This window comes from Equus quagga, chromosome 11 (genome assembly GCF_021613505.1).
Source record: "Equus quagga isolate Etosha38 chromosome 11, UCLA_HA_Equagga_1.0, whole genome shotgun sequence".
NCBI lineage: Eukaryota > Metazoa > Chordata > Mammalia > Perissodactyla > Equidae > Equus > Equus quagga.
In genome coordinates, this window is record NC_060277.1 from 105,489,699 (window position 1) to 105,515,490 (window position 25,792).

Here is a 25,792-nt window from a genome sequence, read left to right on the forward strand (position 1 = left end):
TTAGATATATATTAGGTATATATATATATATACATATATAGTACATAATATATTATTTTAGTCTTATGACTGTCCATATATACTACATATATATATGTTTAGTATAGGTATATATTTAGTCATATATATTTAGTATAGGTTTATATTATATTGTATAGGTATATATATTATTGTATAGTATAGGTATATATATTATTTAGTATAGATATATATATTTAGTATAGATATATATATTTAGTATAGGTATATATTTAGTCTTATATGATTATTTATATATCTAAGAGCTTAGAGAATTGTATATGGAAGACACAAAAAGATAACTGCATATACAATTTCACATACAATTCTCTAAGTTCTTTGATTGGTGTCCTTAAAGAAAATAAGGATTAACTTAAGATAATTTTCTTCTCTGTCTTATAACTGCTGCAATATGCAAGACGTGTGTAGTTTGGTAAGTGATTTTAATGTGGGCCTGCCTGTTCATTATTGATAGAAATCATTTCTTCCCTTCTATGTGTCATCCAAGGGATCTCAGATCTTAGCTAAGAAGAGTATGTTGCTGGGCTGCTTCATATGTGACCGTATCACTGCTTTTAAACACATTTGCTGGTAGTATAGTCTTATGTGCAGCTGTCTCCAAGAGCTGGCCAGCAAGTGCCTCTTTAGGGCAGGTTTTCCATCCTCCTCTCCCAACACCATTTTCCCTCCCGTCCGTGCTACAGGTATATTGATCTTGATGAGAGAACTCACCCAGACAAGTAGTCAAGAAAGCAATATATTGAAAACAAAGCCATGAATCTGACAAAAAGGTGTTTAAGTTAAATAAGAAGATAGGGTTGCATTTTTATGATGTGTTAGAAAAAGTCATCCTCAAAAACTCTGGCTCAGGAGGTCGAGCATTATTCACATTGGGAGAAGGTATCATGCAAAAGACTCCTGATTTTGGGAAATCTCACAATGACCTATGTTGTCAGGGGTGCTTTACTCAGGAACATGGACCAAATTTCAATCTAAGAAAGAATGTTGAGTTAATGCGGCAGCTTTCTGTGGGCCAAGTTCCCTTTTTTGTAATCGCCCAAGTGCTATACTTAATTTACATTTGAAATAAGAAATATTTGAATGTGGAATTTAGCCCACAGATTAATTATTTGAGTTTTCTGAATTCAAGAGAATTTACTTGCTGAAGCATTAGTTTCTGAATTTTATCTCTTTAGTGAAATCTGCACAACTTGAAATTCCTTTTAAACTGCATGATTTAAGAGTTTGATAACTTGAAAATAACCATCCAATCAAGTCACTAAACCTTTCTTCAGTGTTTCTAATCACATATTTTCAAGAAAGCATTGAAATTTGCACAAAGCTTTTATGTAGATGATCACTTAGAAGTTTGGATCTATTATGAAGAATGACAAAAATAAACTCAGTCACAGACCAAAGACTAATTCTTGACTTCTACTTAAACAGTGTTCTGTGCTCTTTACAAGCTCCTGAATATTTGATAACTGTGAAAGATGCAAATTTCTTATGACTCTCTACTTTGTCCAAAAATTGAACCCCCATTACTTTAACTTGGAACCAATTTCATCCATTAATAACTATATTGGCTACAAAGGGAAGCCTAATGTAAGGAGTGTACTAACAGGCTAAGTATGTTCAGATGGATGGGTTATCAACCATAAAATTCACTGTGGGGGAAATTGTGTGTGAGTAAGAATACAATTCCCTTTTGAAGATGTACGGTACATGTATATATTCTCCTTCTTTTCTCCTTTCATTAGCACTATTTAGATTCTATACATGGAGATCAACATCCATTGGCTACTTTCTGGGTGAGCAGTTAGAAAAGAAGAATCTGAAGACTAATTTGTCTAATTTGCCCCCATTTCTGATCTGAGAAACTAGAGGGGATTTTGGTGGTTAGTATTGCTTTCTTTTTGCCCTGGACCCTAGGCTTAGGAACCCAAAGCCATTTAAATTTCTCCTCTACAGCCATTATATTCTGAGGTGATTATGGCCAATTCTTTTGAAAATATGAAACTGGAACAGACCTTCTTACCCATGGATCATCTTTTGAACCTTCATAAAGCCGCCAACCACACTAGCACCCCATCATTGAGTAGGTCCCATGTAATCTGCCAGCATTGACTAAACGAAAGCCATTTATTCAACATTCAAAAAATAATTTTAGCCATTTGTTGTGTACCAGGGAGTGTCCTAAGAACCAACAATATAGCTGTGAACCATAGAAACAGTTCTCTGCCATCATGGAGCTTATATTGTAGTGCAGGGTAAGGGAAGACAGATAGTAAAAAAGTAAACCAATAAGTAGAAAAACATAATTTAGACAGTGATTAGTTCTATAGAGAAAATTAAACAGGGTAATGGGACAGGAAGTCATAACCAGGATGTAGAGGAGATTTTAGATTGAGTTGTCAAGGCATGACTTTTGGGAGGTCACATTTGAATTTAGACAAAAAGGGTAAGAATCATGAAAACATGTGGACTTAGGAGAAGACGATTTCAGATGAATGGAATTGCAATCAAGGCCTTAAGACAGGAATGAGTTTGGTCTCCTTTATGTATAGAAGAAAATCTACGTGTCTAGGTTTTAGGGAGTGAGATTAGGTACCATTACAGACTGAATTGTGTCCCCAGCTCACAATTCATATGTTGAAGCCATAACCCCCAGTGTTACTATATTTGGAGATAAAGCCTTTGAGGAGGTAATTGAAGTTAAATGAGGTCATAAGGGTGGAGTCCTCATCTGACAGAACACGTGTCCTTATAAGAATAGAAAGAGACCAGAGATCTCTCTCTTTCCACGTGTGCACAGAATAGGTCATGTAAGGACACAGCAAGAAGACAGCTGTCTGCAAGGCAGGAAGAAAGACCTCACTGGAAACCAAACCTGCCAATACCTTGATCTTGAACTTCTAGCCTCCAGAACTGTTAGAAAATGAGGTTCTGTTGTTTATCCCTCCCAGTATGTGATATTTTGTACAACAAATCCACAGACTAATACAGGGACCTAACCTGGGGATTAGTTGAAAATGAGGCCAATTTCTAGTTGATGTAAATATGTTACACTATGGTTAGGAAGTTTTGATTTATTCTAAGTGCAATGGAATGCCATTAGAGTGTTTTTAAAAGGAAAGTTGATGTGGTCTGATTTATATTTTGAAGATGTCACTCTGGCTGTTGAGTGAGTAAAGAATTGGCAGGAGTAGGGAGTGTAGCAAGAGAGAGACCAGTTGAGACTCTCAGGGAAGAAATGATACTGGCTTGGACTAAGAGGGTCAGTTTGGAGATTATGAAAAATGGTAGAATTCAAGATATATTTCGAGGGTAGAATGAACAGAACTAGATAGTAGACTGGATATGGTATGTGAGGATATGGGAGAAATCCTCAAACAATTTTGGATTGATCAAATGGCAGTAGGGGGACTTTACTGAGATGATGTTTTCTTATCTGTGGAGGAATAGGCTTTCAGAATGGAGAGGGCAAGGATTGAGAGTTCCATTTTGTTGTAGTGGAGATATTAAATGAGAAAGTTGTATATATGAGTTTGGAACTCAATAGAATAGCCCAAGTTGGAGGTGTAAATTTGGAATTTATTGGTATGTGAAAGGTATTTTTAAAGGGGCTAAAATTAACTTTCCTAAGAATAGAATTTAGATAGAAAGGAATCAAGGTTCTATGACCAAGATCCAGGTCACTCCAATATTTAGAATTCCCTTAACAATTAAACAAGAGTTAGCACAATTCTTCACAAACTTTTCCAGAAAATAAAAGATGAAGAAACACTGTCCAGCTCATTTAACGAGGCCAAAATTACCTTGATATCAAAACTAGACAAGGACAGTACAAGAGAAAAAACCTCATACCAATATCTCATATGAACTTAGACATAAAATTCCATAAAAATCTTAGCAATTTGAACCTAGCAATATATAGAAAGAATTATGTACCACAGCCAAACAGAGTTTATTCCAGTTATGTAATGCTAGTTAAATATTTGAAAATCTGTCAGTGTACTCTATCATAACAACATACTAAAGAAGAAACATCATATGATCATTTCAATTGATAGAGATGAAACATATGACAAAATTTAACACTCATTTATAATACATGTATTTGAAAAAACTCTCCAAAAACAAGAAATAGCAAGGAACATTTTCAACTGAATAAAGAGCATCTACAAAAAAACCCAACAGCTAGCATCATACTTAACGGTGGAAAGCTGAATGAGTTCACCCAATATCAAGAACAAGACAAGAATGTTTGCTCACATCACTTATTCAACAGAATACTAGAAGTTCTAGCCAGCGCAATAAGACAAAACAAAACAAAACAAAAAGTAAGTAAAAAGCATATAGATTGGAGAGGAAAAAAATAAAACTGTCCCTATTTCCAGATGATATGATTATATATGTAGAAAATGCCAAAGAATCTACAGAAAAAAACCCCCAAACTCCTAGAATTAATAAACAAGTTTAGCAAGATCATAGGATGCAAAATCAACACATAAAAATCAATTATATTTCTGTATATTTGCAATGAATATGTGGAAACCAAAATTAAAAATATGAGGCTATTTACAATCACTCCAAAAAAAAGATAAAATTATGTATAAATCTAATAATATATGCATAGGAGTTACATGCTGAAAATTATAAAACACTGATAAAAAAATTGAGAACATCTAAATAAATGGAGAGACAACCATGTCATGAATAGGAAGGCTCAACATTGTAAAAATGTCAGTTCTTCCCTGTTTGACCTGTTGGGTTAATGCAATTCATATCAACATTCCAGCAATACTTTTTACAAATATTGATAAACTCATTCTAAAATTTGTATGGAAAAGCACAGGCTCAAGAATAGCTAAAATAATTTTGAAAAAGAATAAAGTGAGAAGGGTCGTTCTACCCAAAGTTAAGACTTACTGTATGTTTACAATAATAAGAGAGTGTGATTTTGGTGGAGTCATAGACCCATAGATCAATGGAACAGAAGAGAGAACCCAGAACTAGACAAATATGTCCAACTGATTTTTGAAAAAATTGCAAAAGCAGTTCAATAGGAGGATAGTCTTTTCAACAAATGGTGCTAAAGCTATTGGTCATCCAAAGCCAAATAAATGAATCTCAATCTAAATCTAATAGTTTATGCAAAAATTAAGTCAAAGTGGATCAGGGATTTAAATGTAAAACTAAAAACTTTGAAAACAAAACATAGGAGAAAATTTTCAGGACCTAGAGTTCTCAGGGAAGAGTTCTTATACATGACGCTAAAAGCATGACCCATAAAAGAAAATAATGGCTATATTGGACTTTATTAAAATTAAAAACTTTTGTTCTGTGAAAGACCACATTAAGAGGATGAGAGTTTAATCTAAAGACTGGCAGAAAATATTTGCACATCACAATATCCAACATAGGACTTGTATTTAGAATATATAAAGGACTCCCATACCCCAACATTTAAAAAAAGGGAAAAAATAAGCAATTCAATTAGAAAATGTGCAAATTAAATGAACAGAAATTTCACCAAAAAGGAAATGTAGATGGCAAATAAACACAGGAAGACATGTTTGTCATTATTAGCTATAGGGAAATGCAAATTAAATCACAATGCAATATGACTACACATCTATTAGAACAACTTTGAAAAAAATCCAATGATGAAATAGTTAATAGACAAATCTGGAACAACTTGAGCTACAAAATAAGTAACATAGTGTTAGATTATAGCCCAAAGTATAAAATAAATACACATGAATCTATACTGATATAAATATCACAGGAAAAAATAAAGAGAAGAGATAAATTTTCCTCACAAAATAATTCTGAATATCACATATAGATTACTCCCTCTTCCCCAGAGGTGAATGTAACAGATTGTTACCAAAGAATAGAGTATGGAAAAGGAAAAATATTAGCTTTATACTTCCTTGACTAGATGATCAAGGTTAATATCATAGTGATGTCATGTGGATTCCATGGACCCACTGATATTATGTAATGACAAGGGCACTTTTTATCTCTATAATATTCTTTCCAAAAATCCCTCACTTAGGTCTAATTATGAGGAAGATATCAGACACACTCAAACTCTAGAACGTTCTACAAAATACTTGAGCAAGACTCCTCAAAACTATCAAGATCATGAAAAACAAGAAAAGATTGAGAATGCCACAAAACAGAGGAGACTAAGGGGACATGACAACTAAATGTAATGTGGTATCCTGGATGAGATCCTGGAACAGAACAAAAAAATTAATAGAAAAAAACCCCTGCTGAAATCTGAATAAAGTCTGGAGTGTAGTTAATAGTAATGTTCCAATGTTGGTTTCTTCGTTTTGGCAAATGTACCACAATAATGTAAGATGATAACGTTAGGGGAAACTGAAACTCTGTGAGGGGTATATGGGAACTCTCTGTACTATCTTTGCAACTCTTCTATAAATTCAAAATTATTCCAAAATAAAAAGTATATTTGACAAAGATTATTTTAAATTTAAGCAAAAATTGTAAAGTTCCCAAGAGTAAATGAAATAATGTGCAAGAAGAAAATTTAAAACTTTATTGAAAGATGGGGCCGGCCCCGTGGCCTAGTGGTTAAGTTCATGCACTCTGCTTCAGTGGCCCAGGGTTTTGTCCGTTTGGATCCTGGGTGCGGACATGGCACTGCTGGCCAGGCCATGATGAGGCAGCGTCCCATATAGCACAACCAGAGGCACTCATAACTAGAATATACAACTATGTACCAGGGGTCTTTGGGGAGAAGAAGAAGAAGAAAAAAGATTGGTAACAGATGTTAGTAAAGGTGCCAATCTTTAAACAAAAAAAAACTTTATTGAAAGATAATAAAGATCTCAATAAATGGAAGCATATAACAAGTTCATTCTTTAGCAGAAATATTATAGAGATGTCAATTCTCCCTAAATTGCAACCGTGACAGCAAAGTTGTCCTCATATTGCCAATTTATTTACCTTTGAGTAATAAAATTTAAAAATGAAGTATAGTAAATTTAATTTAAATGTGAATGATTAATTATAAAATACTTTTAATGAAAGGTTTCGTGTACCAGTCACCATAATTATTAACTAAATGTCATCATTTCATGAAGAAACATGCACTGAATGCCTTACGTACCAGGTGCTTTGCAGAAACAGTCTTCAAGAATGAAGAGTTGTATGTCAAATTGCTCCTCTACCCTGATAGCAATCCTCAATATTATTTTGAGTTTGAATTAATTAGTTTGAATGAAGTTAAATGTAGTGCGATCAATAAAGATAAACCTAAGTTCAAAAGCAAATTTATGGTCAGAATAAACTAGTACTTTTTCAGCTCTTCACATCTCCTTTGGTACCGTGTAGATAAAACTCCTACATCTTTGGCATAGAGCTAATCAAATAAGGATGAGGACAAACCAAAGGAAACTGATGGAGCAATTGAAAAAAGCAATCAGAGGAAAACACGAAGTTTTCAGTCTTGAAATATTAGCACTTTTAAATGACTCCCCACATCCCAGATGTTGGGAAAAAGCCTTGGATACTCTTCATTTAACTCTTTGAATAGTCTCAAGAAGTCATGATGATTATGCCTATGTTACGGGTTAGGAAACAGACTTAAAGAGGTTACTTAATCTATTGAAACCTATAGAGCTGGTAAATAGTGGAGTCAGGATTAGAATCCAAGTCCATACTGTCCATCTCTGCTTATCCTCCTGAGCTGACTATGAAAAGAAGCTTCTCTGTAGCAGAACAAACAAGAGCTAAGTATGTTGGATATTTTGGCACCCAGTGAGCCTGTTTGTTTAGGTAAGGGTGAAAATAGAATCACTCTCATTTTCTCTTGATAATAAATCCTTGAATCATCCAAACTCTAAATATAAATGCTTTGGAATTCAGTGGAACTGTGTTTCCTTGTAAAAAAAAAGGGATTGAATTTCAAGCCAAGTGATTTCTGGAAAGAGTCATGCGAGTGAGGCAGCTCTAGCACTCTGGAGGTCCCGCCATATTGGGACAGGTCCTAATTGGCGGAAAGCAAGGGAAAGATTCATAATGAATATAATAACAGGGAGAGATGGAACAAAAAGGACTCCTTTCTCTTCTCCTTCTAATCAAGGGCCCTGATAAAAGACACACAGACACATAGCGAGAGCATTCCAAGGTTGAATCACATTTATTTCCAAACCTGCTGTCATTTAAAATGTAGGTTCAGAAAAATAAGCAACCAATAATCAAACAAAATTCTCTCATCTTGCGCCAAATTCAGAGCTGAACTAAAACAGAATATTTGCTAGAAGCTTATTAAATGCTTGGCAAACATTAAACAATGTTTTATTTGTTATAAAATTATTCTTAAGCTCTCACAGCTTTAATGATACTAATAGGTTTAAATAAAGAGACAAATGTGGGGGAAAATGTTAATGACCACTGTTCAAATTGACTAATGTGAAACACAGGGTGGGACAACTTTAATCACTCATTTATATTATTACAGGTGCCTACTTTGATGACTTGTTACCCTAGTGCCTTTGATCTCCACTGTAGAAAATGCTCTGCTCCATTTCAGAACAGATTGCCATGTGCCCCATTCTCCGGCCTTTGGAGCAAACCAGCGACAGACCTCACAGATAGAAATCCACCATTGGCCATTCACAAAGAGGTAAACTGTAAGTCCTTCACATCACTTCCAAATATTTCTTTCAACAGAGAACAGCTTTTAAAAAATCTATTAGCTAATATTGCCATCTGCTTTGGTTACTAATAAGCCTTAGAGTTTGGGCCTTAATCATAAAGTGTTTTGCCAAATCCCTTTTATTTTCAGCTATTTAAGGAATAAAAAATTAAGCCTGGGTAGACATTGTAAAAAATATTTTTAAAGGTTGGCTTTATGCCTTTGCTACTGATGATAATAATACTCCTTTCTGCAATTGAAAACCTGATTTTAGATAAGGATGCTGCTACTGAGCCATGGTCAGTAGGAAGAGTCCTTTTAATCATTTTTCCACAGGATTTTTCCTCTTGCACACATTTTTAATCTTGGGGCCAGTAACACATATATTTTTGAGGTAAAATGAAGGCATTTTGCCATCATGGGGGATAGAATGAATGTAACTGGGCCTTATAAGGGGAGAAAGTGTGGGTCATTTGCACTATGCTTTAATTATCCAAGACGAAATTGAGGAAGGCCAAGAGGTAGAGAGTAATGACCTGGGATTTGTAGTTGAGATCCTGAGACCAAAGCCAAAATTTGCCATTTGTTAGCTGGTTAACCTGGATAAGTCAATTCACACCTCACAGACTCAGTTTCACCTCTTATCTGAGACTAATAACATTAGTTTATTTCAATGAACAGCTGATTTAAAACTTATGAGAGTCATTTATAAATGGTAAATCCTGCATAGATGTTGACTAAAATAATGACTGAACCACAGGGCCCAAGTTATAGGGAAGTTGGGAGAGTATTATAAAGATTTATTAAATATCACAATAGGGAAAAATGAAATACTTATTTGTATTAGTTTTCTATTGCTGTATAACAAATTACCACAAACTTTGTGGCTTAAAACAACACACACTGATTTTCTCACAAGTTCTGTGGTTCAGGAATCCGGGCGTTACTTAGCTGGAAAGCTCCAGTCAAGATGTCAGCCAGAGCTGGGTTCTCATCTGGAGGCTTGACTGAGGATAGGTCTGCTACCAAACTCACTCAGGTTGTTGGCACACTTCATCTCTGTGTGGTTGTAGAACTAAGGTCCTTTGCTTCTCGCTGGCTGTTTGCCAGGGGCTACTCTCAGCTCCAAGAGATTGCCACAGTTCCTTGCCATGTGACCCTCTCATCAGACCCTCTCACAACAGCTTATTCCTTCAGAGCCAGCAAGCAAGAAAGTCTGATAGCACGAGTCTGCTAGCAGGGCAGTTTCATATAATATAAAGCAATCATGGGAGTGATGTAATCAGCTTTGTCATATAATTGACATAATCACAGGAGTGACAGCCATCCTCTGCATTTTCTGTGGTTAGAAGCAAGTCACAGGTCCTGCCCACGCTCAAGGGAAGCAGATTTCACATAGGCGTGAACACCTGAAAGCAAGGGTCTTGAGGCTGCCTTAGAGTCTGTCCAGCAAACTATTCATTTTCGGGTCTCTAGATGTTAAATATATACCTCAGGGCATTTCTTCAGTTCATAGAATACAGACTTTAGGCATCACCTTTCCTTTTTTTTTTTTTTTTTTTTTTAACAGATCCTACTATAGAAACTAGCACTTAATACAAAAATAGAACATGTCACATCCCTGCAAAGTGCAAAACATACAGAGTATTCTACTTATCGGCGAATACTGAGTGTCTGACCTTACTATTGTCCTCTGAAACAAGAAGAAATTTATTTTAGTTTCAATGAGGTTGAGTAGTCACAGTGAGTGTCGCCACTTGGCCAGTTATCCTGTGATTGCCCTTCTGCAAGCATTCTCCATCTTGCTCTGTGCCTTGGGAGGCTGACCTAAATAGATTCTATCCAGTCTCCTGAATTCCGGTTGTGTTCAGCCAATGGGAGGCCACAGTGGGAGTGAAGAGGGAAGAGTGAGGTCACTTTATCCATCCCCTGATCCTCTCTCTATAGGATCAGCTGCCTGTGTCTCTCCACGCACATACCCCCTGCCCCTGCTGCCACATTATCCTCTTGAACCCTCCCCACAATTTTGCTAATAGTTCCTCTATTAAATCTCCCTCAAATTACTATGAACTGAGTGTGTCGTTTTTTCTGGCTGGGACTCAGGCAGGTACATCACCCAGAGAAATTAAGTTTTATGAATTCAGGGGTTTGTGAATAAGAAGCAATCAAAAATTGACATTGAATGAATGAGAAAAAGAACAACCCTTTGCCAGTGAATGTGGCCTTTTTCCCATTTGATAATTCAGTGTGTCTTAAGGGGCTTCCTCTGCCTTCTAGAGTTCTCCTAGTAAGGGGAGTGAATGTGATAATCCATATTTCCTGGAAAATCTTCCTAGAGGCCTGAGATGATAAATATTGCCTGTTCCAGAACAGGTAAGGGCATTGATTTTCTACTTTCTCTCTTACTTTTATCCAGGAGACAAGTATGGGCCGGGGTGCGGGCGGGGTGGGGAGGGGGAGTTGGGAAGCAAGATATGTATGTTTGCAACGGAATCTCAGTGCTGATTTCTGTGTTCAATGATGTCATCATCCACATCTGTCTTTAGTAGAAGAAGTAACAATGCAGAAGCAAATGTTGTAATATTAAATAATTATTATAATATCTTAGAAAAAGATAAAATAAGTACGAATATTGGATAAAGCTAAAATTAAAAAAAATAAAATCTTAAAACTAAAATAAAAAAACATGTATGGAAAATCTAAGTAAAATATGTGAGATTGTGAAATAAACACTCAAGGAAGTGTGAAGTGCTTGATTTCTAAAGATGATTAAAAGGAAATTCAGTGGATATCCAATCCTAGATTATGGATGAAAATTGGGAAACTAGTTGGGATTAAATCAATAATTTTGAAGTTTTATTACAACTGATTACGGGACTATTTCATCATATTCTGGTGTCAGTGTTTGCTCAGTGGTGTCTGATCAATGAGATATCACTGAGACGTCTCAAACATTTGTTTTAGCCCCACACATATGAGTTATCATAGCTTCAAACAGGAAATAAGCAGCTGCCAGACTTCTGGGTTTTGTCGACATTCTTTTCTCATATTAGTTTTGACATTACAGACACAAGATATCCTGGATGGACAGAGGACTTTAGAGTTTGAAACCCGTTTCTAGACATAGAGCCTTTTTGTTTGTTTGTTCGCCAGCTCATGGGCCCCACAGAGTTTCTGTCTCTTAGTCTATTTCCTGTACTATTAGAAAAGTAGGACACAGCATGTCAAGAATAAAAATCTGCTACTCCATAGGCAGAGCAGTCTGAGTTTTAACAGACTGAGGGCCTGGCTCTGGTGCTCTTCATAGACATCCTGTTTTAAGTTCTACTCTGTACCTTTGACTCTATGTAATTTTCCATGAGGGAATTTTATAGGGAATTCATGTGTCTACTTAGCTCTACCAAAACTAACTACCAGAACTCAATTAGTTACTCCGAATAGTAAATATGCACACCATATTTTGTCTATGAATATCTTCAGAGGACTTTTACTAATTCTCCATTCCTATTTTTAAATCTTCTCCAGAAGGTTCTGGTGGCAGTTGTGGCAGAGTTACAACAGATGTCAGACACGTGTGTTCTGGTCTCAGCTTGGCCATCAACTGACTGTGCAAAACTGAGCACTTTATCTCTCTAAGCTTCATTTTCATCTTTTGAAAAGTTAACATACAAAAGCAATAAGTTTGCCTGCATGATAATTGTGATTTGTACAGTTTTAAGATTCTCTAATGTGTACTCTGATTTTTACTTGATCAAAATACATTTGTCTAATAGTTCATTTTCAAAAAACTTCTGAATGAACCCATTCAAAATATTTTTTGAAAATTTTCTCTATTCAGGGAGTTAGACATTGCAATATAAGCAGAATAAAGTAACATAGTTATTGAACCTTTTTTTAAATCCTCTCCCTATAAATGTGATCATTAGTTTTAGGGAACTTATGATCTATTAAAGAGAAGGGCCATGTTCACAAATAAATATGATGTTTGGCAGTGGGTGAAAAGGGAGGATGGGGCCAGAATCCAAAGCTATAAGAGTCATTGTGTACCTAGGAACCATGGTAAGAAATACAATAATAGCTAATAAGTACTTGTTTACTGTGTGCCAGAACTTGGGCCAAGTGCTTCTCATAGGTCAAAACAAAGTTATTGAGTGGGTTCTGTTATTTGCCCCATTCTACATAGTATTAGAAAAGGGTATCACAGATAATAAGGCCACAGAAGTAGACAGTGATGGAATCAAGATGCAAATTGGGGCTACTGTCTGACAACGAACCCCCACCTTTTCAGATACAATCAAAATGCATGATGTATTCCAATGAAAGTGAAATATTTTCAACAAGTGATATCAGAGAAGTCTATATGTATTCTATCTTTTGGGCCTTCATAATATTTCTGAAAGTGTTTTGATCCCAAGACCATCTGTATGAGAATCACTTAGGTGATCTTGTTAAAAGTATAGATTCCTGGGTCCTATCCCAGACCTATTAAATCAAAATTCTAATATTGGACAAGGAAACCCAGCTTTTTAACAATCACTTAGGTTTCTTGTGATGTACCTTAAAGTTGACAGGTATTTCTAAAGGGAAAGATTAGATTTCAATAGGTGAATAAGTGGAACAACAATTCTAGGTGGAAAGAATATGGACGTAGGTATGGCATCCAAAGATAAACTATTCCACGGGTTTGAAAGCAAACATTTAGCAGGTGTGTAGGGGGGTACATAAAGAAATAGCAAGATACAAGGACAGGTCTTGAAAAAGTATAGGTCAATCTGCTTTGACCTTGTATAATGTTTTTAGGACATTGGACTTATATTGGACAATCAAATGGAGCCATTTGGCCTTTTTGGACAGGAAAATAGCTTATTAAAGCAGAATTTTAGGCAAGTTAGTGTAGTAGCCATTAGGATGGCTGGGATGTGGATAGATTGGCAAGAACTTACTTAGCTGAGGCTCTTAATGCCTGAATGTGTGAAATACCACTTGATGATATGGAATACTCAGAGACACAGGAGCTTGGATAGATATCTGAGTGCCTGGAATGATGGAGCATTATGAACAGGAAGAGGTGAATCATGGGAAAGCACTGGTTTAATGGCAGATGGTGGAGAGTTCCCTTTTACATGTATTTGTCATGCCAGCAAGACACAGATCTTTGGGCCCAATGGGCAGTTGGAAATTCAAGACAGAATCAAAGATAAAATGTCACAGCTTGAGGTATTGGTTTAAATGTGTCAGACATTACTAATAGAAGGAGAACGCTGAAGGTAAGGGAGTGAATGAGAATACCTAGAGAGTTAGAGAAACAAGCACCTGGTAATACCTTCATTGCTATTGAGGAGAAGAGATTTATGGGAAAAAGTACACTTTATTCTCAAGAGGAGCTGGACAAAAATATAGCCTGAAGTTAATCTTAGGTATATTCTCTTCTTAAACAGGGGTGAGAGAAATACACATACATGTACCAAATATTACCAGTGCCCAATACTACAAACTTGCATTTCCAAAGAACTTAGGGTTAGAATGAAGATCAAATAATTTCCTGCTATGGCGACCGTGAAGATGGAAACAAATTTTATCCCTCTTGACATCACGTTAATACATTAAGTAGCATTTGAAAACATCTAGAGAGCAAAGCACATATCTGACCAAAGCTACTTTATTCCCAGAGTGTCAGACATAGCACTCCTGGCTTAAAGGGTTCTTAGCACATTCTCACTGGTGGGGATGACCTCTACCTGAATCAGCTACTGTTTGGGACCAACTAGGAAACATTCAAAAGGAAAGTCTTATCTTTCTGAATCATGGAGTCTTCCTCTGAAAATACTTCGTCATCCAGAACTTTCCTAAAATTCATTTTCAAATTCAACCTAGAAGCTGAACAAGTAAGGAAAATAAGTATCAAAAGGGAAAACACATTGATAGAAATGTCAGAAATGCTAAGTTCAGATGGCTCCAGCTTTCAGTGAGGACTCAGGGAGGTCTTTTTCATCAGAACCGGTGTGCCTTTCACTGACTGCCTCTGGGCATGCACAAGTGTCCTTCCGTGCAATGGGGAGTTAGCTTATTTGTGCATGGGGGTAAGGCAGCCTTTGATAAATATAAAACCCCATCATTATCTCGTTTTGGTATATTCTGAGATTTTCCTAAACAAATGTCATGGAAAATTCATTGAGAAAGAACGTAACTGTTACAAAAGTAACCCACAGATTTTATCTTTCTCTTTTGCCTTAAAAGTTCAAAGCTGGGAGAAAACGACTTACTCGAGATAGGCCTTTTAAGAAAAAGAACTGAAGGGTAATTCATGTGGCATTGACTGGGTAGAATTAAGTGAATCATGTTGAATGGAAATTGAAATGTCTTGTGATCATGTTTGGCACTTCAAAAGTGTTCCACTTTCTTAAAGTTTTCAACCATTCTCGTTTTGAGTGTTGCTCCTCTTCAGATATTAAGAAGATGCAGCCATGAACAGAAAGGTACACTTTTAGTTTATTTTTTTAAATAATGGACTGTTTTTCCTGTAAACTATTGACAGACCTTCCTAATGCCCTTGATACCAAAAAGGATGTATTTGCAAATAGTAGACTGGGTTCAGGGCTATGCCAAATGGGAAAGAGATGATACTTGACCATTCAAGAATCAAATCCTTGACTTTGATCATCAGTTAAGTGCTATTGAACTTGTCACTCAAGTGAGGGAGTATTTCTAAATGCGTATATCCTGGAATACAGTTAGGGTAAAACTGCAACCATTGTTATAGATTTATAACTAATCATTTGAGACATGTCTTTGAGACGTTCTTTCTGTCAGAGTCTGAGCATGGATGATCTTGCAAGGTATGTGAGAATCAACTGAATTATTTTTCTTTAGAATTATCTAAAGAAATACCCTTACCATTCTTTGCCAATTAGAATGATTAAAACAAACAAACAAAAACTGATAACACCAATGGATGGAGAGGATGTGGAGCATATGAATGCTCATATATTGCTGATGGGAATGAAAAATGATACCGTCCCTTTGGGAAATAGTTTGGCAGTTTCTTATAAAGTCATACATTCAATGCATGACTCAGCAGTTTTACTCCTTGATATTTACCCCCCTCCAAAATGAAAATTTAGTTTACATAAATACCTATACATGAATGGTGCAGCAGCTTTATTCATAATTGCCAAAACTTGGATGCAATCCAGATGTTTTTCATTTAGTGATTGCATAAGCAAACTGTGGTACATCCATGCAATTAAATTGATTCACTGAACAAGACAGATGAATCTCAGATACTTTTTGCTGCTTGAAAGAAGCCAGACCCCAAATGCTACATATACATACATACTGTATGATTCAATTTATATGACATTCTGGAAAAGGCAAAGTAAGGAAGAACAGACCAATGGTTGCCTGTGGTTATGAGTGGGGGAGTGGTTGACCACAAAACAGCGAGTAAGGGAATTTTGGGTGTGGCCATACTGTTGTGCATCAAATCTCATAGAAGTGTGCACCACAGAGAGTGAATTTTACTCGATGTAAATTTTAAAATAAAAAAATATATATACAGAAAGAAATACTACAGACTTATTCCACAATATCTCTGTTTTAGATTAGAAGTGAAATCCAGTAAAATAGATTCAGTTAACTTCTACAATTATTTTTATGAACCCAGAAGAGAAGTTGATGCTACGAAGAGCAGAGGAATACTGAGCTTGCTTTATTAAATATATCAGTCTGAGATAAAGTACCCTTTTGAGGGATTTTTCTGTATACTTACACAGGTCTCTGGTTCTTGTACCTACTTTTTGCAGCACATGCCTTAAGTACCTCCACTTGCTTTATCACTTCAACTCAATGATGATCAAGGAACCACCAGATCTCAGGAGAGAAACAATCATACTTCACTTAATTAATTTAGCAAATATTTATTCAGGGTCTACCACATTTCTAATGCTCTTCTAGGCAATGGGGATTCATCAGCTTAAAGGTATAGAATTCATCCTTCAACTAGAAATTTTAATTTGGAATTTATAGTGTTCAGCAGTCAAAAATCTTCACCTTCCACTTGTCTATTTACAGTTACTGCAAACTTCCAAATTTTGTTGAATTTCAGCTAGTAATTAAAGTTGATTTTGAAGGTGTAAAAAGGCAGTATCAAAAAACAGCCTCAATTTGGTGGTGTGGAGGAGGAAGAAGTATTTCTCTATCCTCTAGATTCTTCTGGCTGGTCTAAGAATTAAATTGACAGGAGATAGAATAACAGGAGAAAATAAAAAAATTTAATATCATGTATCCATGGGAGAAACTCAGGAAAGCTGAGTCACTCACCAAAACGGCCGAAGCTACCACCTTGAATACCATCTTCAGCTAAAGATAAAGGAGGCTGTTGGGGGTAGTGGTTTGGGACTTCAAAGGGGAGGAAAGCAATTCACATGGAGATGGAAAAACAAATGGTTGGTAAACAAATGTTTGCCATGCTTCACAAAGACAATGGGCCTTGCTAGGTTCCTCCTGGCCTACCAGAGCTAGTTTCATATACTATAGTTATCCACGGAATTAGCTCCTTCCTGAAACAGGCCTTCTATCTTAAATTCTTTTAGGCAGTTAGGGGGAAGGTCAAAGTTTCTTTCTGAGTCTTTTGTTTTTAAAAATAATCCAGCCAAAGAGACATTTTGGGGTGGCAAATTCTGATCCCCCACAGTGGCATCAGTCATTTCCAGTATTGTTTTTCTGATTCATAACTCAAAAGAACTTATGTCCTCTGTAAGTTGAGATTCTGGAAACTAATTGGCATTTTCGCTTAGCTATAAAATTTTAGGTAACAAATACTAATTTGTTCATTTGAAAGTAACACATAGAAATGAGTAGCGCTGCTTGTCAGATCCTGGGACACCAGGTAAACCAGTCTGTCTTTTAGGAATGAAGTATGAATACATGACAGATATGCTAACAATTATTTAAATAAGAAAAAAATATTCTCAATGTACTGGAGTTAGGAGTTCTCTAGAATTCTGAGAAAGACCTGCAGTAACAAGAAGCAATCTTTCCATCCTAGATGAGGCTGTGTCCAAGAATTGATAAAAACACCAAAGGAGCTTATTAATTTTCTATTGCTGCTATAACAAATTACTACAAATTCAGTGGCCTAAAACAACACAAATTTATTATTTTACAATTCTGGAGGTCAAAAGTTTAAAATGGATCCACTGGGCTAAAATCAAGGTGTTGGCAGGGTTGCATTCTTTTCTGAAGGCTATAGGGGATAATTTGTCTTCTTGCCTTTTCAGCTTCTAGAGGCCACCCACATTCCTTGACTCATGGCCTCCTTCCATCTTTAAAGCCAGCAATGGCTGGTCAAGTCTTTCTCACATCCTATCACTCAGATGCTGACTCTTCCGTCTTCCTCTTCCATATTTAAGGACACAATGATTATAGTGAGTCCACCTGGATGACCCAGGATAATTAGTTGATGAGCAACCTTAGTTCTATCTGCTATCTTAATTCTCCTTTACCTTGTAATGTAACATATTTACCAATTCTGGGGATTAGGACATTGACATCATTGGGAGTACATTATTCTGGATACTGCAGGGGTAAACATTTGGTTAAGAATTACCACTCCCTCTGATAGCATACATGTACAATTGGCCCAAATCCTAATCCTAACTAGAAATAAAGTTAAAAATAATATCTGCATGTTGATTGGCTTCATGAGGGTCTTCTGTTTTATTTAACACTGTACAAGATATCCTAAGACACTTCTCATGTAGGTCACCCTTCCAAGAAGCAAATAAGCCAATGGACAGAGAAATACAGACAGCTTAAAGCTGTTTGTCTATTCTCTGGTCCTTCCCTGGGAGCTCGTCCTAAGTAACATCACCACCAAAACACAGTTATTGGCCCCCAACTCCATTTTGTCCTCATTCAAAGCCATGTTAATGGGTCTGTTCACATCTGGAACCACTATTTCTTTGTGCTGACACTGATAAACAGGTCTTTCTAACATCTTTCCAGCAAGAATTTCAAGGACCTCTAAGTCTAAGATAAAACATGATTTTTTAGAGTTTATGTCTTTCATCCATGAATGGGATTTTCTGGTTTGGGGAAATTTGGACTGGATTTATCTTTTTTGATTTTCATTTTTCTAAATAGTGACTTAGAGCAACACAAGTGAGAACTATAAGCACTCACTGTTTTACTTTGTGTGAAGAATTCATGAAAAGATGAAAGTTTCATAATCAAATCAGAATTACTTAAGTTCAGTGTGGATTTCTTAGCCAATTACCAGTTTCTCTCATCCTAAGGGAGACCACTTGAGGGCCTTAAAACTGTGTTGGAATCCTTTAATTTTGTGACTTAAAAAAACTTAGCAAAGAGTGACTTCATGATTTAAAGAAGATGAAAAATGTTTATAAAATTAACTCAAGGTTTTCTAGACATCAAACAGTTTGGGTTTTTTCATCTCTGACCTCATAAATATTTTCATGTGCTAAGTGTACATGGATCTGAAACATACTGATTAAAATAAATATGCACTATTCAACAAAAGAGGAAAGGGCTTGGCAAAAAGGGATGACTTTGAATAGATGAGACTGGTAAAGACCACCAAAGACCATGAAGCATGTGTTCTGAAGTCTGACAGATATATGTTTGAATGCTGGCTTTATCAGGATAGATACTGTAATTTAACCACCAAAAGTCTGTTTTTTTCTTTCTTCTATAAAAATAAAATCTCTATACCTATGCCAATTTTTATCTAGGCTCATGCACGTCTAGAAAAACACTACAATTCCAAGACAGTCTTACAGTTAATGTGTCCAGGTAAGAAAGTTCCAATCAGTAGTATATAAGTGAAGGTGGTGGTGCAATTTCCTGGAAGGAGGGAACATGTTCCTTTCTCCTTCTTTTTTCCTTCCTTCTGGGGCTGGAGTAATCATCTTGGCCCAAGGTATAGAGGATGGTAGTGTAGCAGATTGAAGGATCTTGAGTCCATGATGATTGTTTAAGCCACCATTACATTCTCTGTTACACATGGCCAAAGCTAATCTAATTCCATGAACTACTTTGAAACTAATAATATCTTAAAAGGTTGCTGTGAGGATTAAATAAGATAATATAGGCAAAGTGTCTACTACAATGGCTTGTCTATAGAAGGTAAGATAGAAGGTTAATTTCCTTCTCCTTTCCATGATAACTATAGGTCTAAAGACTTTCATCCATGAAAATATCTCAGTGAGTTTGATCTTTAAAGTTAATGGCAAAGAAACATTTTTTACTATGAGGTAGAGATGCCTCTAGAAGAACACTAAAAGAATTTCTGTTTCCTAATTCACTCTTTTGTATTAATTTATTCAACATGTTTGGAGTACTGATTAGGCCCTAGGCACTGTACTTGGGATTGTCATTGTAAGTAATATTTAGGTTTTGTCTGTGGTAACCTGAACTTCTATCAGAAAAGTGAGGCAGAGAAGCAGTAATGAAGATACAGTGTGATGAGTATTATAGCTAGAAATATTCACAAAAATACCATGAGAATAGAGAAGAAAGTGTCTCAGTCTGTCCAAGAAAGCTGGGAAGATTTTATGAAGGAGACATTTCAACAAGGAACTAAAAGATGAGTTAATATTTCATAGATAGGGAAGGGAAGGAAAAGTTTTTAAGTAGAGGGAACAGCATATCAGGGCATGAAATGCATACTGTATGTACTGGATAATGGAGTAGTTTTGCAAGGCTGGAGGGTTAGACATGAAGCATCCTGAGATAGGACTGAAGTGTAGGTTAGCATCAGATTGCGACCAAAGATAGGCCTAATGGTGGTGTGGAGGATGTATTATAAGGCCATAGGTGTGGAAGATATGGCCCCAAAAGACTATTTAGGGTACATTTTCCCAATTTGATTAAAAACTACTACTATTTCAGCAGACATGGAAGAGGTGAAAAAATTCAATAAAACATTGGAGACGAAGTCGTTATTTAATGACTCTTCAGATGTTGTGATAAAGGGAACAAATAAGTCTAGAAATGTCTTGAAATTCTAGATTAGCTCAGTAACATGACACCATTAAGCAAAATAGAAAAGAAGCAGATATGAAACAAGAGGATTTTTCGCTCAACTAGGATATGGTGAATTTTATTTGTCCATGTGACATCTAGGTGGAGATATTCAATTGGCAGTTAGCTAAATGAATCTGGAGTTCAGAGCTAATAATTCCAGAGTTGTATGAGGTAGTTGTCACCATATAGGGAAAGAGTGAGACCTAGTAATTGTGAACTTTCAGAAAAAGTACTTTTGAAACAAGACACAAAGGTTAAAGACAGAAGCCTGGGGAATACATTCTTTAAGAGAAAAGTCAGAAAGACACTCCAAAAGTTGGTTCAGAAATTGAGGAAGATAAGAAATTTTTTTAAAGTTACAAAATAGAATGCTTCAAATATTCAGAATAGTACAGAAAATTGTATCACCTATGCTCTTGCCACTGAGATTTGACAACTGTTCTTCCAGAAGTTTTAGTTTTGGTTCTTAGCATTTAGTTCTATGATTTATTTTGAGAATTTTTTTTTTTTTTTTTTTGCATATGATGTGAGGAAAGGCTTGGGGTTCTTTTCTTTCTCTTTCATTTTTTATATATATAGCTGTTTGTTCTGGCACAATTTGTGGGAAAGACCATCTTTTCCTCCAATAAATTTCCTTGGCTCTTTTGTAGAAAATCAATCGACTGCATATATAGATCTATTTTTAGACTCTCTTTTGTCTTGTTGATCTATTTGTCTGTCCTCATGCCAATACCACATTGCCTGAGTTATTGTAGCTTTATGGTAAGATTTAAAATCAGATAAATTAAATATTTGAACTTACTTGTTTTTTAAGATTTTTGTCTATCCTGGGTTTTTCTCATGCCCAACTAAATGTTAGAATCAGTTTTTTAATTTCTCAGAAAAATCTACTGGAATTTCTATTGAGATAGCATTGAAGTCTATGAATCAATCGGGTGGAAAATGTAATAATATTGAATTTTTCCATATATGAATATGGAATAGTTCTCTATTCAGAATTGATAAGTAAGATGACTTGAGCCTGGAAATTTCTGTATGGGAATATTTTTGGTTAGAACTCAATTTTTTTAATAGATAGGTGGTTAGCTAGAGGTTTATTATTTTATTACATTTTTCAAAGAACAAACTTTTGGCTTTGTCAATTTCTTCTTTTTTTTCCTATTACATTGATTTTCATCCTTATATTTATTATTTTCTTTCTTCTACTTACCTTGTGTTCTATTTGTTCTTTTTCTAGATTCTTAAGCTAGAAGCTAGATCACAGATTTTAAACATTCTAATCTGTAGAGGTTGATTTTAAGTATTAAGTGCTTAAACATTGATTTCAAGCATTTAAATGTATACATTTCCCTGCAAGCACTGCTTTAGCTGCATCTCTCAATCTTTGATATACTATGTGTTCTTTACTGTTCAGTTCAAGATGTTTTCTAATTTCTTTTTTTATTTTTTAATTTGATCCATAGGCTGTTTCGAAGGATGTTGATTAATTACCAAATATTTTGACTTTTCTAGATATCTACATATTTTATTGCTGTTGCTTTCAGTTTGGTCTAACTGTGGTCACAGAACATGCAATGTATGATTTCAAATCCTTGAAAGTTGTTACAACTCATTTTATGATCCCACATATGATATTTGGTCCATATGATCTAGCATATAGTTTATCTTGGTAAACACTTCATGTGCACTTGAAAAGACTGTATTGTACAGTTTGGGGATGTAAAGGGAAATCATAATAATCATAGAATATCATGAACAGCTTTATGCCAGTAAATTTGACAACTTAGATGAAACAGACAAATTCCTTGAAAGACACAAACCACCAAAACTAGCATAAGACATAATAGAAAAATCTGTATAGATATAAACAGTTCTTTATGTATTCTAGATATAGTGCTTTTTTCAGATAAATTAATTGTAAATGTTTTCTCGTGGCCTGTGGCTTGCCCTTTTGTTTTCTTACTGGTGTTGTCTGAAGAAAAAATGTTTTAATTTTGATGAAGTCCAATTTATCAATTGTTTTTTCTTTTGTGGTTAGTGTTTTTGCATCCTGTCTTGCCTACTCTAAGGTAGAGAACATAGTTCTCTTGTGTCTCCTTCCAGAGCTGTTTTAGATTTAGCTTTTACATTCAGGTCTATGTTTTATCTTGAATTAATTTTTGCATAGAGTGTGATGAGTCCTAGCTACTTTCTACCTCACACAATGGGGAATGCCCTCAGGGGAAAATATAAATGTATAAATGGGGATTCACCCATTAAGGTTCCCTTCTTTCAAAGATCCAATGCCTCCAACTCTCTGCTCTTTTCCACCCCTCTTCAGTGCCTTCAAAGTTGGTTGTATAGTTGCTTACCTTGTAATTGTTATATGTAGGAATATTAGTTGATTCCACTACTGGGCTCAGAACTCTTGAATCCCTTACTAAAACCACAAGTCAGACTGTGCTTTTAAAATGTAAGGATTCATCTCTTTCAGCAATTATGGAAATTTTTCAGCTACTCTCTCTTTAAATATTCCTTTTGCTCTCTATTCTATTTTCTCCTTTTGTAATTCCTACTAGACATTTTTGTGCTTTCTTATTCTCTCTTTATCTCTCTTGATGTCATATTTTGAATCTCCTTTTCTCTTTATGCAGCATTCTGGGTAATTTCCTCACATCTATCTTCCAGATTACTAATTCTCATTTCAATGGCAGCTTAATTGTCCAATGATCTTTTTTTTTCTTTTATTGTGTATTTTAATTCTGATCTTCCTCCTCCCTCCCTAAATCTGCCTTTTTTCTCATATTTCAATCCTTCATTTTATATTCTTGATTATTTGACACATACCTATGTGATAGACTTTTTACATTTATTCTATTATTCAAGTTTGGGATACTAATCTTACTGTTTGCTGACCTTATGTCATAAGTTATTTCCTTGTATGGTGTATCATTGTGACTGTGAGGGCATCTTCAGCAGCGGTTGATTTTTTCTCAGTGAAACTGTGTACTTTCAGTTTTCTCTGTGGTTTGTTTCTGGGGTTTCAAGGACTAATGATCTGCTTTTACACTGATTTCTCATCTTGGGGTTACAAGCACCATGTGGGTAACAGAAACTTTGCTACACACCAACATGTAACGTTAGCTTGAAATGTTTGATTTCCAACGGAAGAATTTATTGTCTCCTTCATTGAGAGGAGCATACGCAGAGATGTACGTTCTTATTGCCATACACACAGGTCAGTGGATGGACTTAGTTAGACCACCCCTTATAGTAGGTTCAGAACCAGACCAGTCTCAGCCTGTTAGAAGGATTTCAGTTCTAAATCTCAATCTAAAGCAAGTTGAAAGCAACCTCTCCTGTTCCTGTATATGAATTAAAATATCAGTTCCTAGTCTCTGTTGTCTAACTCTGTTCTGTTTGTTTCTGGGGTTCCTAGGGCATCCATATATAAGCTTGCCTCCCTAGCTTCAGTAGCCTGTTTATTTCTGGAACCTGGGAATTTCCCTTTCTTTCATTTGGGTTCAGCTTAATTCAGATTAATCGATATTTCTGTTGACGTGAAAAAGAGTCCCTAATCCCCAATAGAATTTACAGTTCCTGTTAGATTTTAGATTTTATTATTCTTAAAGGCATGTAGAGGGTGTGTTTTGTTTCTTTGTTTGTCCTTCGTAGTACTTAGCACAGCGCTATAAAACTCCATTAATGCTTAATAAAAATAGGCAGAATGAATATAAAAATGAATGAAAGGAGGCAGCTGTAAATAGTAAAAAAGAGAACTCCTTAATATTTTAAATAGATGAATTCTCTCTCCCCGTCTCAAGTGGTTAGGGTTACGTGTGGGCGAGGAGATGGCGGAAGGTGTTACCTTCGTTACTAACGTATCAACAATCACAACGTACTGCTTCATTTCCAAAAGAAAAAGTACCATGCTGGTTGCTGTCCACAGAAATTCTGCCAACATCCTGGTGGTTGCTGGTTTGTAATTTTATGGGTTTTCAGAGGATCAAACACTGTATTATTATGTTTGGCTACTAACTTGGGTCAGCAGTTCAAAAGCAGAGAGAGAGTTAAGGGGGTAGGAAGGGAAAGAAGGAGCATGAGAAAACTAGTGTATTTAAGGCAGATTTAACTCTCTGTGTGTGAAGCATCTTTACTGAATCTCAGTTAATTTCATTTCAATAGAAGATAATTGGTATATGCTCAAAGCTCTATTTTATAAGAATTAAAGACATGACAGTTATACACCAGTTTTAATTTTGACTGAAGCATAAATTAATAGGTTGCTCCCTGTGTATCCTTTTACAAAGATTTTAAATGGAAGGTTTTTGTATCGACAATGAGAAAAACAAACAGATATTAAACATACCCTGCGTCTCCCTCCCTTCTAAATGTATTTATTTACCTAAATATAATTTGTAGGAATATTGATGTTAAATATTACAAGTATAATTTTTGGCATTTAAAAATAAGTCAATTATTACAGAGGAATTGGAATACATAAACTATTTTAAAATCTTAAACAATGTGTATATCTTCTCAGAAAATGAACTTTAAATTATTAACATAAGAAATTCTGGATCTTGAACATGTTATTATTGAAATTTGCATCTTTGATACTTTCTTTAGTCTTAGAAAAGAATGGGAATATGTGTAATACTTGTAGCAAGTGTAACATCCTCTTACAGAGCCAAGAAGAAGTCATGGTTGGCTTCTTTGCCATAGTTTCTTTGCCTTGGATCCAGATGCACCTAGGAAGGGGATGGATAAAACAGTGGGATTACCATTTTGTTTAACACAGGACAAACTAATTACTCCTGTATCTTCTGCTTCTTTCTCCTGCTCCATTCTCACAATAATTTTGTAGTGGTGTTAACTTCTTAATTAGCTGGCTACCTTTTAGGTCCAAAAGAAATAGGAGGGGTTGTGCACTGACATTAGAAAAACATCAGACACAATACATCTGTTTATTATTATTATTTAAGATAAAGTGGATATAAATCAACATATTTCATTTATCAATTTATCCATTATATTCAATATATTCCACTATTCTCTCATCAAGTTTATGGAACA

At 35.5% G+C, this 25,792-nt stretch overlaps 1 long non-coding RNA gene across 3 annotated transcripts in view; it reads left to right on the plus strand.

The window, feature by feature from the left end:
* Window positions 1–25,792, plus strand: part of LOC124247141 (uncharacterized) — a 55,077-nt gene that overhangs the window by 16,530 nt on the left and 12,755 nt on the right. The window contains exons 2-4 of one of the 3 annotated variants that reach the window (XR_006890667.1): window positions 8,516–8,680; window positions 10,970–11,065; window positions 19,444–19,504. This is a non-coding gene — a long non-coding RNA (uncharacterized LOC124247141). Of the gene's footprint in view, window positions 1–8,515; window positions 8,688–10,969; window positions 11,066–19,443; window positions 19,505–25,792 lie in introns of all 3 variants that reach the window. The other 2 variants (XR_006890668.1, XR_006890666.1) reach the window with 2 other exon arrangements.